Here is a 17306-nt window from a genome sequence, read left to right as displayed (position 1 = left end):
TTGAGGGATTCATTTACTTCAATTAACAATTTTTTTACCAACAGATTTCCCACTCTATATAATATTATTCATGATTAAATATAACAATTCTTTTAATAGTTTTTTTTTTACATTATTATAACATACTTGGTCAATGTTTCCTCAATTAGCTCTAATAATAAATTACAAGTAGGTCTAACAACATCTTTCATTAAATCGAATTTCAAATTGAACATGCCTAACATTTGATTGGAATTTATTTTATTTATATCGTTTAGTTGCTGTCTGTATTTCTCTAACATTTTTCGAAAATTAGTTAAACCTGTAAAAAGCAATACTCATTCAGGCGTAAGAAAATACTAATTCATTTGATATTTACTAGTTTCGTCTTGTATAATCCTTCTATCCAAGTCTTCATTTTCTCTATAGATATTGTAAACGTATTCCATACGTTTTAAGTATTTACGAACTGCTTCAAAGTTTATACTAATATAATTTAATATTTTTTCTGCAATGCTCTTATATTCTTCATCAATATCAAATAAAAACTGCAATGACGGTCCATTGCCGCACAGTCGATCGGTAATCTTACCACAAATCGAGGGACTAAGACAATCATTATTACGATCATTCAGAGCGATAGATTGTAAATAGCGAAGATACTTTCTATATATCATGTCAGACTTACCGCATAAAAGTGTTGAAATCAACGTCGTCCAGAAGTGGAGTGAAGTGAGTCACCATATTTGTTTTCCAATCTTCCATTAAAAACGATACGTACGTGATGTAATCGTTTAGGGAATAATTAAACTCAATACCTGTTTTCGTCATATAAACCTCAAATATGAACATTGGAGACTAGAGGGATAAGGATTTAACAAAGTCAGTAATAAATAAAATATTTTAATTTTATCAAAATAATCGATACCTTGGGGTCATCCAAAGACCTACTACCTTCTAGTACCATTTCAACATCAGTTCCTATTAATAAATCGTCAATAGGAATGTACTTATAATGCTTGTACACGTCTGCTTCAAATCTCATGATTTGTTTTTGGACGAATTTGTGTATATTTGATTGTAAAAAGAAATCAATGCACGTTATAAAACGGCATATTCTCTTGCAAACTTTGAGCTTGGACCTCTGGTGTTCGAATGGCATGTTATATAGTATAATATCTAAGTCATAAGCTTCATCTTTTTTATTAAATTCTGTATCATTAATAGTGAACCCAGTTTCTTTTAGTACATCTTCACATGCCGTGAACATCAATTTTTTGATTTTAAGATGAATTTTTTTTAAGGTCTTAATAGCTGATATGGTGCTATTCGTCTAAAAATCCCATGCAAAAAATTAGTATAAATAAATAATTAAGAGTGTGATCAGTTGCGCAATCAGCGCTAGGTTATATTAATTTGTCATAAAAACAAATACTACTTTGTAATTTATTGACATGAAAAAAATGTATAAATAAAATAAGCAATATAAATAGGGCAAGAATTACAATTCTTTAAAATATTACAAAAATATATAAAAATATCTTGTATGTTAAAAACGCGTTTAAAAATCTTTTTCTAACAATTCATGTACAGAAATAACAGAAATGTGTTATGAAATAATAATTTTTTTTTAATTTAAAATATTAATATTATTATCATCTCATTAATTATTATTGTAAAAGAATACTTAGGTATTAGGAGGTATACTTCAACTGCACTAGAAATTTGGAATTTTTATATAAGATATATGATTTAAATTTAAACGAATACAGTTAACTTATAATTTAATAATTCCAAAAATACCACAAAACAAAACTAATGATGATTCAAAGGTGTTGATTTAATAGTTAACACCCTGATGACATCACTAAATGTGACTACTTTAATACTTTATTCCAACCTGTTGTTCTTTAAATTGTTGGAAAGTAATTTCTTCGATAACAGAACCATTATATAAACAAATTTCCATGATCTCATTAATAACTTCGGATATTTGTAACGACGTGTCCCGAAGTGGATTGCATAGAAGAAATACCGTCAGAGGAACTTGTAATTCTTGACGTGTGTGATAGTACTTTTTCCATGAAATAAATTTATACCAGAAATGCAAACATTTCCATTGTTGATATTTTTTGAATAGTGTCAACTATGAATAAAAACAATAGATTTTATTCGTTTTTGAAAATTCATTATACATTTTTTCATAATAACTTATACTACATCATAATAACAAATTATATAATTTATATTCTACTATATTTTTAAGATTATAATACATTCAATTATTTATTTACTCTTATTAAACATAAAGTAATACTTAAATGTATTAAATATTTTATTTTTATATTTCGCATATTTTATAAAATGTATGATGCATGATTTGATACTTTTACATTTCTAATAACCGCTAGGAACTGAAATTTAAAAATCTTATAAACTTAATTTACAAACATGGCTTATTAAAAATAAATGAAAATAGTCACCAGATTCAACAAAAAATATAATAATAAATAAATTTATTTTCTTGAGTATGTATATTCATATTCATACATATTTAACCCAAGTGTGATCTCATAAAATCAACTAACTTATGTAGGTGCTATGTTTATAATGGGTGTTAAGTGCCATGTGTATTAGAGCAGCGGTTCCCAACCTTTTTAGTTTCGCGGACCATTAATTTTGTAAAAAAATATTTGAGGCCCATCCATAGCATACCTATACGTTTTCATAAAATTATAATATATAACATAACATGTTATATATTATATATATATATAGTTATTAGGAATAAAAAATTAAAAAAATTAAAAAAAAAAAATTGTTTATTAAAAAAAAAACTTAATTCAACTATATCACTAGATAAACAATTTAATGTGATTTTTGACATTGTTTATTCTTCACGAGAAAGTCAATATCCGGATTAAAACTTGTTACTTGTACACTTATTGTACACTATAGTTAAAATTGATTAAATGTTATTATGATCAGAAATATAATAATATTATTTTAAATATATATAATGTTTAATAATATTATACTTATGGCTCGCGGCCCAGTACCATGCTGCTCGCGGCCCATGGGTTGGGAACCGCTGTATTAGAGTATTCAATATACGTTATATACGTATTTATGTATAACACCGTGAGACTGTATAAACTACAATATAGAGTACCTACAGTGTAAACTGCAGATTGATTTGTTAGTGTACAATATACACATAGCTGGTCAAAATGTCGATTTTTATCTTTTTAATATTTTCGTTTAACAAAATATAAATTGGACCGTATACAATTTTCTAATGTCACATTCGTACAAACATTGCGACATACAATTCGAACGCTTATTAAATCTTTACAATGTTTTTATCCATAAATAGTTAAAACTTAAAACTTAAAATATATTATAATATATATACAAAAATATACTTACGAAGTATAATGTTATATTCTTAGATGTATATATATATATATTATATTTGAACGTGATTCATATTTCATTTAATTACAATTACTTAAATATAATTTTACAAGATTAATTATGTATATAAGTACTGAGTAAAATTCAAGGAATGATATAGAATGAACTGGAAACAATAGTCATAAAATTCGATTACTCCTTATAGTTAAGGAAAATCTTGAACGGTAAGAAAATCTTATTAGCACTCGATATCTTAACATAGTTGCCGGTTTTTACCCTTTCAAAAATTCTAAAACTTAAATGATCTGGCTTCCTGTCACCCGCTACCAATTCGTTTCCAGTTCATATTATAATATCTTGGTTCATAATTTAAGTGTATTAACTTACATCTTTAATTTTTTTATAATACATATACTGTTCTTCAAACTCTGTAAAGGGCGTGAATGTTATTTCATCTTTAATGTGTGACATAAAACCTTCGTTACTTAGCGTAAAAAAACAATGTGGGTCGATGCTCTTGAACAAAACAATTTTAAAACTATACGGTGTAAAATATTTAGAATTTTTGTTGACAACGTAAACTAAATAGACGAATTTGTATTCCGTTGAATTTTTAAACTGATCTATAAGCTTATCTATGTCTATTATTTCAGGAGGTACTTCTTTACAATACTGTTCGTTAGTTTCGACAATATTGTCATCTATTTCGGATTCATCGGACACAGAACTTTCTAATTCACTCGGTTCCATTGCTAAACATTTAAATCAATTCTATTATAATCCTTAATTATACACATTTTTTATAACATAATCAATTATATACATACATTCCACATCATCCACCTCAATTTCTTTCCCAATATTATTTTCATAGTCTTCTCTTTTTTTTGTATATTCTAAAAATCCAGACTAAAAAATAATAATATATTGGCCATTTTTAATTAAATTTATCGTAAATATATATATATAATAGACAACAAGTATATTTATTAAGCATTATTTTCTAATTAATAGATGAAAAATCTAATAAAAAATCAAAAATTACCAAAATTTCAGGATTCTCTTTTTTATATAACACTGCTTGTAAATACTTTGTATGTAGTGTTTTTGTGTCGACATTTTTATCAACATGAATCGAATCACTAGAAAATTAAAAAAAAAAAAAACAGTTAAACAATCTAAAGTGTAAAATGTCATTTTACTTGTTATATTTTTTTAGTAATTTTCCTTCTGACAAATTTAATTCAGACGACATTATTTAAGACAAAAAAAAGCTACTCACAAATATGTCAAATATTTAACATTTTATTTAACATTCATTATTATCTGAATTCTAAATAGTTGATGTTGATATTAGGTCATTACTAGGGATACGTATTTAAGCAATATTTGCATATCGTAGCTGTTCTGTGTAGTGGACTGTAGATAAATAATTGATCAAAATAATAAACTGAATTCTGATTTATAAGTTAACTCGCTTACTTACGTGATTGGGAGATTGCATATGAAGAATGACGCTGCGGTCCTATGTTGGCAATGTCGATATTGATCAACGATGGCTTTGCGACTGATAAAATCAGCGGCATAATAGAAATTTCCGGAAGTCGCAAGCTCGCAAAGGATATGATAGCCAATGTAAAATTATCGCGTACGACTATACAGTCAACTACAAAGAATAGGCAACGCGATCGGTAGCTTTGTCAAGCTGATTTCGGACGTTAAGGTACATATTTTCCCTGCAGCGTTCAGACGCATTGTCACGATTTCTACTCGCATTAAACGCAATTAGTCCGGACGCTCTACTAGTCTGGATTATTGTTGCATTCAGACGTCCTACGTTTTCCCGATAAAATAACTAATAAATTAGTTTTTCTCTTAATTGAAGAGATAAAATCAATGGAAATGAGTAACTTTTTTTTTTGAAATAAACTGCAGTATGTGGTTATAATTTTAATATTATATTAATAATGATTAAGCGACCCTAAAATAACTGGTATAATCTGTTATATAAATCTCTCCTAAATCTTAAAATTTAGACGAGTATTTTTTGATTTTAAAAATAATACACCTTACTTTTTATGTACCTATATAGTATACAGTAGAGTCTCGATAGTTCGGCTTCCAATAATCAGGTGAACGCAGTAATCCGGGCGGCACAAGTCTATTTGCTCGTAAATATATTTGTAGTTTTTTGAAAATTAAAAGTATTAGTCAGAAAAAAATTATTGACTACTATACTTGAGTATGAACATATTTACTTTGAACATTTTTTTTTTTTGTAATTCATCATGTTAAAGTTATTTATTATTTTTGTAACTTAAATAAACACACTACCTATATAATTGAGTATTAAAAAATACAAAATATATGCACTAAACACTTTTTGACACGTCCAAATTGTTATTTAATGTATTAAAATGACACACAGAGTTAGTTCGACACTAATACCATCAACACTAGCGTACTCAGCAATACACTTATTATTAGGGCACGGATGTTGTAGTAGTAAAAACTACTGAAATTGATTGCAGTATTGCACTAAAAAATACCGAAAATTGCACTTAAAATATTAAAAATTGCACTAAAAATTACAACGTTTCGTTATAATTTGTAGATGTTTTATTTTAATTCTGCCAAAAAATATATTTTTTACATTTTATAATAATAAATATTAATTAATAATCTATACGTATTCTAAACATATTAAATATTTTAAATTTTAAACCTTATTGCATTGGACTATAAATGTTTGTTTTAAATTTTCGAATTCGAACGCTCTTTGATTTGGAGCCAATAATTTCTTATACCTCGAAAAACTTCATTCTACGTCGGTTGATGTAAGTGGAGCGTTTCTATATACTGGAAATATTTAAGTATTATTTTATCTATACGACTGTCGAGTTTTGAATATAGCTAAAATGGTTGTATAAATGATTAAATTCAACAAAATTGCAATAAAATTCCAAATATTCCAAAAATTGCAAAAAATTGCACTTAAAACTTTTAGATTTGAATTCGTACTTACATGAAACGTATTTAAAACTTACTTAGCAATAAATTGGAAAGGTAGAAGAAAAGTTGCAAATGCAACATCCGTGCCCTACTTATTATCTTCTACAGCTATCTTTTACTATTCCAGTTTTTTTTTTTTTATCTACATATTTTAATTGCATAGTTTTAGATTTTTAGTTTATATAAATGCATATTTTTCCAGTTTTAAGTGTATTAGTACATGTTTATTTTAGGCTTTGTTAAAGGCACTTACGAGCCCTGTTTATTACATAAACCTCAACATTTCGCTTATAATATTTAAAAATTGTTAGTCAGTTTTAAATTCATACAAAATAGTTTTATTACAATTTAAAAATATAATGTTATATAGAAAATTATATTGAATCATAATAACTATCTTATAATTTGAAGCCAGTGGTATATTCCGCAATAAACAAAACAAGGACTCGCTTACAGCGGCAATAATTTTTGGGGTGGTAAATTTACGTCGTAATAGTAATTTTTTCTTTTACAAATTTATAAAAGTTTGGAGACACATATTATATAAAACAAACCTTGCACATTTTTTAAATTTCTAGAAATCAGAACATTTTAATTACCTATTCATCAAGTTTCCAAAATAAAATTGTAAATAAAAATTATAGGAGTCTTTCCAGTATCACTAACGTAGTCGACATCGTTCAGAATTACGGTATTTTTGTCATATTTAAACTAGATTTTTGTAATAAAGCCATAAAGGTTAAGATAATCAATAAATTATTCAAAACTGACTCCACGTGAAATCACTTTGATTATTTTCTTATTACCTACCTAATGGAATAATAATATTATTTTAGTTATTTATCTTTTCTACATTTAAACGCATCAAAAACTTTTTATTAAGGTCCAGCATGAATCAGAATATAATGAAATCATTGAGTAAATTAGCTGACAAAATTAATTAACAAAATTGATTTTGATGATTTCTAACGATTTCGCAGCTCAGAAATAACACCGAAAGCCATTGAGTGTGTAGATTAAAAAAATTATAAATCTACATTATTAACAGTATAGCTTTTTTTCTTTTTTTATTAGCACACATTATATCTTGTTATATTAATTATATCTTTTATTTGGTACTATATATATATATATATATATATGATACATGGGTCATGTATTTATACTGTATTTTTATTTCATATTTATAGTTACTGTCTGAAGTTAATAGCAGCCCCATATATAAACAAAAATATACTCGATTTTTCATGTGTGTCGAAACAAATTTCATGTCTAAGCGTCTCTATAGAGCCCTATATAAGTTAAAAAATGAAACTACAAACCTTCTCCGAGTCTCAAAGAATATATTGATATAACTTGTATTTAAAATAGTCCATTAGATTTTTTAATTTCTAATAGACAAAGAAAGATTAATTTATATATATATATTTATACGTATATAGATAGATTATTACACGCGTTACGGAAATAAATATCATCGTAGTGACAAATGTAGAACGCATATTTATAATACTATTTAATATTATAGTTAGAGTTATATATTGTTTGGAAAGAACGTCGTTCATGAACGCACTTTCACGCGTTCACGCTCATTTTTCACCACTTATTTGGGTAGAATCATACTCTTCATTTTTACGAACTATTAATGCTTGTTAGTTGTTTCATTCACATCTAAAGAAAAACTGAATGTATTTATGTGTGTGGCTAAATATTGTGAAACAAGTTTAAACTGATATCTATTTTAAAATAAGATGTATAAAACTTACAAAAAAAGTTAAAAACTACCAAGCAAACAAATAGCGTGAAGCAATATCGACTATACAATTTATAAATTGCAAAACGAAAAAATTTTTAGGTAATACAAAAAGTAAAATAATTATTCATTTGTTTATAATTGTTTTCTTTAAACAGGTATTCCTTCCTTGCAGAAATTTCATATAATTATAAAAAAATATAGATACCTAATTGTTGATAACTCAATTTAATTTTTATTTGTAATAATTACTTGAAATATAATATAATATATTTATTCATAATTCCTTATTGGTATCTTATTTTTGGAAAAAAATTGGTACAATCGTTTTAAGATAGCTTAGATAGGTAAGCAATTTATACCATCTCCATGATTAGGCAAAATTAATAATTTGGGTTGGGAAAATAAGTTTAAAGTTTTTAAAATGAAACAAAATGATTTAGGTATTTTAAATTTAATAGCCTGTTAAAAAAAAAATATCAAATAAAAAAAAAATGAAGATGGTAATGTCTTTGTTTTTCGTGATTTAAAATGACTCAGGTACACAAAACAAAACAACATTGCATAGTTCTATATAAAACATCGTTGAAAGTAGGAGATAATTTTATTTTCTTAAATATGGCTCGTAGAAGTATAAGAAGTTCTATATTACCTCAAGCATATAGCAGATACTTGCAATATCTGACGAGAAAAAAAGATCTTCTTTTTCTGTAAAATTTAAATTTAATATTAAATATATCTATGCATCACCATTTTTACAAAAGTTTAGGAACAAAAACTGATATCCAGGATCCAATTTTATCATCAGAAGATGACAGCTCCTAAATATGTTACTTAAACTAATATAATTTATATTTTAAAATGTTAAAACTATAATATTTTAATGTTATAACTTCTTTTTATGAAGTGTTTTTGAAAATGAAAATTTTTATTAAAAAATTGTTTTTTTTTTTTAAATGTATTTTAATATGTTTGTTATAAATAAATAAAACAGAATTAGTTATTTTTATTTTTTATTTGTGTATAAGCTATGAAAGATTGTTATTTATTTTTATTTTTAACTATTAAATCAGAAGAATATTATATATACGCCTATTTATTTTTTATACCTTATACCTATTCTCTGTACATTGCGCAAAAAGGCACAAGTTGTAATTTGAATAATTTGATGAATTTAATCAAAATATAAACTTATAAAGCTCAACCCAAAAAAATTTTGCCAATTTATTTTTGAATGCAAAATAGTCATAGCAGAAACTCACAAGAGATCATGCATTACATTTTCAGATTATTAAACTGAGAAAATTTTTTTTATCAACATTAGCGAAAAAAAAATATTCTTACTAATACGTCATAATAAGTGGAATACACAATACTGTAAATATTACAGTATACTCATTTTTAAATTTTTAAATAAATAATCTGGTAATCAATCATTTATAAATTTTATTAATCACCGTCTAAAATAAACGCAATTGCAAAAATTTAAAAAACTTAATATTACAATAAATGAAATTTAATATTAAAATAGGATAGTAGGAAAACCTTAAGATAAAAAATGTTTAGTTCAATTTGCATACAAATATGCTTAGATTTAATTATTTTATTTCTTATAATTAGGACTAGGGACTTCATACTCTAAAAATCCTTAAGCTATATGCATGCATTTCTGCCCTAAAGAATCACTAAATATGCTATTAAAATAAATATATACATTTAAAACAAATATATTTATAATAAATAATAATAATATTTGTAAATATTATACATAAATAAATTTGATTATATAGATTAATTTAATTAATTATCTGAGATAATTATATGTTCCTTTTTTCAGATTTTTTTTCATCTTACATAGAGTTTTAATCTAAAATAATTGTCAAATATGTGCTAATAAAATAAAAAAAGTCATCAAATATGCAAAATATGCAACTATAAATTTTAAATATGAACTCATATTACTATAAATATATATATATATATTAGGTACTTAGCTACGTTTTTAATGATTATTTAAAAACATGCAAACTCCTAGAAGTCTTGAACCTTATACTTATAATTTAACCTTACGGATTTAATTACATTGAAACACACAAACATTGCATATTAAAATTGTATAATTACACAAAAAAAAAATACGATAAAATTGTATAATAAATTGCAATAAGAAATAATAACAAATTAGATAAATATTTCTTTTTTGAATTAAAATTGAGAATTAAATGCATTTCCATTAATTATTAATACAAAGAAAAACTACGTTCTATGTCTACACTATAGTTAATAGTTATTGGTGTATATTTAAAACAATTCAATAAGATAAATGTTATACCTATCCTATTATCTAAATTAAAATCTGCTTAACTTGACATGACTCTTCATAGTAAGATTTAATAGTTTTATATGCTTCATTTTTTCAATTACATACATAAATTTATCTATAATTTTTTTTCCGTTTGTATCTGGAATATTTGTTAAAATATATCTTCAATTTTTCTAAATATATTCATATTTTTAAGAAGTTTACTATTCGATTCTACCAAGTTTGTAAGATTAATGGATAACTCAGATAAGTATCCATTTTATTAATGCTAAATCACATTTGACTGCATTAATTTTGTACAAGCTGTTTAAAATTTTTCAAAATTATTTGCATATATAAGTGCAGCATTTAATCATGTTCCCTACCTTGTAATAATAGGTTCGGGATGTAAAGATATACCCAGCGTCCCGATATTTATTTTTTTCTCGATGATGCTTTTAGGAAAGCAATAAACGAAATAAGTTACATAATATGTATTAAGATTTTAAGTAGGTATTAAATTTATTACTATTGTTAATTAATCTATTTATGTCAGGAATTAGGATAAAGTTCTCGAATTTTCTCTAAAATTATATTAATTGCGTGCATCATACTTATAATATGAATCATTTTTATGAAAAATATTTTTAATGTCCTTGCTTTGATTATGTAAATTGCAGCTTCGCTAACAAAAAATAATACTTTTTGTACAATACCGGGAAATATTTTTAACGAGGAATTATTAAACTGACATATAGTTTTATAATTGGTAGATTCTAATTGTTTACATAAACTAAATATGATTTACTAGGGGTCTCATCTAATTAATCAATTAATACATTTGTAATAGCCAAACCTAAATCAAAATAGTATATTTTATTGATATGGGAAATTAAAAAAATATTATATATCAACAAACTTATCTGATCGGTCGTCTAGTCTACAATTATGTAAACGTAATTATTTCCAATATCATTAACTATTTGGTTCATTACACTTTTATAAATATTTGGTATGTTATTTTTCTCAAAGTACTTTCGTCCGGGATACTTTTGCCTGTATTCTTTTCCAAAAATAATTTTAATACACTAATGTCCAGCTTATGCAAAGAAATATTTGCAACAAAAATGCATGACATAAATCTTCAAAAAATATATTTTTGCTATTCGAATAAGTAATTAAAGTTGTTTTTGTTGATTATTATTCATTTATAAGAATTTATGTGTTGAACTAAAATAAAATAAGCACATAAATATTTTGGATATAATGTGTAGTATATTACATTGAAGTGTGAGTATAAAATACTAAACTTACTTGTTTTGAAATGATGATCTAATGGATATTTTTTTTTAGTAGACTCAGATTTGTTACATATGAGGCAATATAATATAACCTTTCCATCAGATGAAAATACTTTTTTATTTTTATTGTAAGGAGCAATTCTAAAATTTAACTTTTTAAAGTTGATTTTATTTTAGGCGTGCTTTTAATATAGCTATTTAAAAACTAACGGTGAACACTACACCGTGTAGTAATACAAATAATTAAGAATGTAAAAATATGTACGTACATTTTTTTTTTTTGTAATTTACCTAGAAAAATTTATTGTAAGTTCTGTAAATGTAGTAAATTTTAAAAATTTTTATATTACCATACGGATACTTCTATAGGAACTCCTTGTTTCCTCTTTTTGGTGAACTTATAATTATTGCAACGCTTATTTTTATTATTTACTGAATAGCAGGGGTGTTCATAATATTATAAATTTAATATATGACTTTATATAAGTAAGTACCTAGTAGTATATTATTGACTCTTGTCTAAATTTTAAATTATTTTATATATTGAAGATGTACATATAAACTAAATTGTAAATTAATCAAATCAAATTCATTAGGTATATCGATAACATCAACAACAAAAAAATAGAATAAATTCTAATCTTTTAGATTTATTATTAAAAGTAATACAAAAAAAAAAATAGATATAATATAAAAGTTTTAATATTTTATTTAAAATAACAGGTTAAATAGTTGAATTAACAAAATAATTTAAAAAATACCTAATTTTATTATATCATCACTCATCAATAATATTGGTATACACATAGATTTCAAAATAGTCTTTGTACGTATTATATACGTATTAATGTATTATGTATAATACTTTTATAATAATTTCACTAATTTAATTAAATGCATGATATGCCTATAAAAACTATATGCTCCCGAGTACTAAATATGTATACCTACCCATACCTCCCTAAAAAAACATTACAATAATTATAAATTAATGTTAATTTGGGGACATCTTATAATATAATGCAATAAAAATGAAATTTGATGAAAAAAGAAATTAAAATGAACTCGCATATTATACACTACGCGTCGTGATTGTCTTTGAGAACACATAGTGTGCGGCTTTTTAAAGAGGGTTGTGCAGCAGATGTTTTTCGGATATAATAAACACACGTTTACAAATACATATATATGGAAATATATAGTATTATATTATGACAGCCTGCTGTGTATAGAAAGTACTGCTGCCGAGCACTAATAATTAGATACATTCCACGAGGTTTCAAATGAAGCTACTGAATATTATATTTGATCTTACCGTTGTTATCTAAACAGTAAATACTATTTAATGTAGTATAATATATGGATAACCGTAGATAATGCATGAATGCAATCGTATGATTTTGTCACAAAGCAATTTAATATTATAATATAATAATTTGATACATGATAGCTATAAGCGCTATAATCCCAATAAGTACCTAGCTGGAATTAATATATATTGCATACATTAGATTAATATCTACTAATATAAAGAAAAATCATGAATAAATTAATGTAAAATTAGATTCTATAATCAGTGTGTTTTTTTTCGGATGAGAAAACTATTTTTATTGTTGATAAGAGACAGGCAATGTACAATAAATAAAAAAATGTATAAAGAACCTTATTATTCATTTTCAAGCATTTTGACTAAATATAATAATTTTTAATAAAATTTAAAGTAAGTTCTTATTAAAGATAGAATATTTCAAATGTTCATCAATTATAGGTATCAATGCCTTAAGATTAGGCCAAATATTTTTAAAATTTCATTGTGTATAGAAAATAATAATTAAAATAATAATGGAAAGTTTCAAGTTTTTTAAAATCAATATTTTTTGTTTTATAAATTATAATACTAAAATAATAAAAACCATTTTGATCATTATTGTACGTTTGAATATCTATTGTAAAAAATTAAAGGTTTATCACTGATAAAACAATATATATGACTTAATAATATTATTTAAATTAAATTTTAATAAAAAAAACTTACATAGAATTATTTTATTTTATTAATAAGTATATTAACAAAAAAAAAGTACAAAAAATTCATGCGATGGCCGGGAATCGAACCCGGATCAACTGCTTGGAAGGCAACTATGCTGACCATTACACCACCATCGCAGTTGTAGAATTGTAGAACGTTTAATATTATTTCAAATTTTAATTTTTAAATTAATACGTTATATATTTTTTAATTTTTGAGTCTAAATAATTTACGACAAATACATTATTTTAAAATAATGGATATTTTTTTTTTTAATTAATCTTTTTTTTTTTTTTGGTGTGTTTGACATCACTTTTAAGAGCAGTAGATATAAATAATTTGATTTTCAACTACATCTCTTCTGTTAACAAAATATATATTATCTAGTTAGTACCTTTAGAGTCAGAAGTATAAAATTTCTAGTATTTTTCTTGATAGTTACAAAAACCTAAAAAAATTAGTAAAAATGGGAATTTTAACACAAATCTAATTTTTGACAAAATTTTTATCTTTTGTATTAGGTACTGCAAAATAAGGAATGTCGAATAACCGTAGTTACTTGAAATTTATAAAAAATGTTTATAGGTATTTAGCATTTTATATACAATGGTAAAAATTTCAAAAATTTTCGAGGTTTTAGACTGTGAATAAACAACTAAAATTTTCAAATTATTTTAGTTATTATTATTATTATTTTTTTTTTTATATAGATAATATTAATATAAATGTGTCGTTTTAAAAGCTTAAAATTGTCACACAAGTTTAAACACATTATATATATATATATATATATATATATATATTTATTATAATAAAATAAATTCTATGTTTTAAGAAAAAATTAATTCAATCTATAGTAAAATAAGTTGTTTTAATAGCGATATAAAAATATGATGAAATAAACTCAGTAATAAAGGCTGACTCATTATTTGTATATAATTATTATTTATCATTAAATTTTAATTTTCCACATGTATTATAATGGAGAAAGATACACTTAACACCTACTATACAAAAAAAACAGTTACCAGTATTCTATTACAGTATTAGGAACTAAAATTATTTCAATTCCTTATACTTGAGCACTAGAAATTTGAATATTAAAACTATAGATCCACAGGAAGAAATTATCAATGTATTAGGTCTAAAAACTAAAAACATAATCAAAACAAATATATAATAAAATTACCAATTCAACTATAAAAATTACACAATATAAGTACAGTTTTACGGGGTATTGACTATAAGATATAATATAGGTATTCAATTAACTTATTGTGATTTAGTTCCTTCACGCGAAAATATAATATTTCGACGAAACGATTTTAATGTTGTGTAAGAAAACTACTAAAACCAACTTCTTGACCGATTGTTGTTACTTGTTAAACGCTAAGTAGGTAAACGTAAACGTACCTTTACTATCGTCTATCAACCGTATGGTTTTTATAAACGTGTGGCAATTCCTAAACGTTTCTTCGTGCCTAGACGATTATGAATAGGTATCATATTATTCATCTCGATGTACGCGTTCGTTTTACGAATGCTTCACGATGAAATTGCATAGCACGTTACTGCTAAATAATACTCAAACTACATACGTAATTGTGTTGGGAAAACGTGAGAATCGTAAGATCCAGAACACTTGGAACTCGTAATATGGTCAGAGGTGGACTGGCCTGGCGGGACACTGGAATAAATCTCGGTAGCTTGTTACAGTAACAGATTAAATGGCAAAGAATGTAATATTATATAGCTATATGGCATAAATAAGTATATAGATTATCTGCTCGTGTGACTTTAAGTATAATAAGTAATTATTGATTATTAAATCGATAATTTAATAGTATTATGAAGTAATCAAGTGTATTTTTGATAAGCTATTTTATATTTCGTCTAGAAAATTTGTACAATTATACGGAATAATTTATTTATACATAATAATTTAAATGATTTATTTATAAGCTATAATTATTTTTTTTTATACTCATAATAACTAATAACAACGGCACCGCACACAGGTGCTGATGCTCACCCACACTTATTACAGACAGCAAAAAAAAATGTTGTAATGTAACGTAGTCCCTATGTTTTATTTTATTTGCTTACTTTAAATAAAACTAAAATATTATAGGCAAAATGTGATGTCATGAAAAAAAACCGAATAATGTGAGAAAAAAAAAGTGATATTATAAGTTAATTTTAATATAGGTAGTATATTAAAATGTGTAGGTACACCTATATATACGTTATATATATAATGTGTATATTAATATCTATATTAAATGTTGAATATATTTTATTTTAATAATAAAGGTTTTTCATCGTTATTGTATTTTTCACATATGTATGATCAAATTATTTTTCTCCTGTTAATTTTTGGCCCAATCCGTCCCTAAACATGGTAAAAGATAAATTAATAATTGATAGTTATATGAATTAACTTAGCTTCGATAGCCTAATGTATCAATACATATGTAGTAAATATTGCTTACTGAATAAAAAAAATGTTTAATAAATGCTACTTTCAATTAGGAATGCAGTCTATGAAGTGTAGGTAGGTACACAATAAAAATGTAAGTACTGTAAAATTTATATTATCAACAATACGTTTTTAATTTCTGAGCATATAGTTTAAGCTACAGTCTATGGTAGAATAGGATAAATTTGTAGAAGACACTGACGTCAGCTAACGAGTATCAAAAACTCAATAAATTAACTACCTATATTAATTAACAATACAAAGTATTCAACGTCAAACTTCTTATTGTATATATTGCTAATGCTTTATTATATTATATTCTATATTATGCTGTTTGATGTGTAAAAATAAATGTACTATTTTAACGTGAATATTAAACTAGATTAAAGAATGAACCTCCTTACACTAGGCCTAACTGCATATTATTTTGTCATAGGTCATTAAGTAGGATTAATATAGGCATAATGTTTGATAAAATCTTGATAATTTGCAAATTATTTTGTAATTTAATATTCATAATACTTTTTACATTTATACCAAACATTTTAAATTTTAAGACGAAATTGATAATACGTATTTTATACTGAGGCCAAAAAACTAAAAAATATAAAATCATAACTTTTTTAAAAAGTTTAAATTTGAACGAAATTACAACAATATTATTAGAGAAAATTAGAAACTTTAACGTACCTATACTATTATATTTTATAACATACAAAATTTCATAATGAAATTTTCAAAATATTTAGATTAATTTTATACATTTTCCTATTTATACCATGAATCTTATCTTACTCTTTAACGGTAAGTCGAAAATTAATAATATAATATGTTATATACTTAGAAATATATAAGTACTTAATATTATAATTTATAAAATAATTAAATATAAATAATAAATGTTATAACTTTTTCGGCAAAAATTAATTTAACTTACCGTATTACTAATAGTTAAATAAATAGTTTTAATAGCAACATAAATATGCAATAAAATATACGTCTTAGTAATAAAATAGACTGACATCAGACAATCT

General features: G+C 24.3%; 1 non-coding gene across 1 annotated transcript; it reads right to left on the bottom strand.

Annotated features, from left to right (window-relative positions):
• Nucleotides 1-13858: 13858 nt before the first annotated feature.
• On the bottom strand, nt 13859-13930 carry Trnag-ucc. Its single transcript has one exon. It is a non-coding gene; the product is annotated as a tRNA-Gly (tRNA).
• Between the last annotated feature and the right edge of the window lie 3376 nt (nt 13931-17306).

This window comes from Melanaphis sacchari, unplaced genomic scaffold (assembly GCF_002803265.2).
Source record: "Melanaphis sacchari strain LSU unplaced genomic scaffold, SCAv2.0 Contig15_pilon_pilon, whole genome shotgun sequence".
Lineage (NCBI taxonomy): Eukaryota > Metazoa > Arthropoda > Insecta > Hemiptera > Aphididae > Melanaphis > Melanaphis sacchari.
The sequence above is the reverse complement of the archived record's forward strand: the minus strand, read 5'-3'. Positions and strand labels throughout refer to the sequence as shown.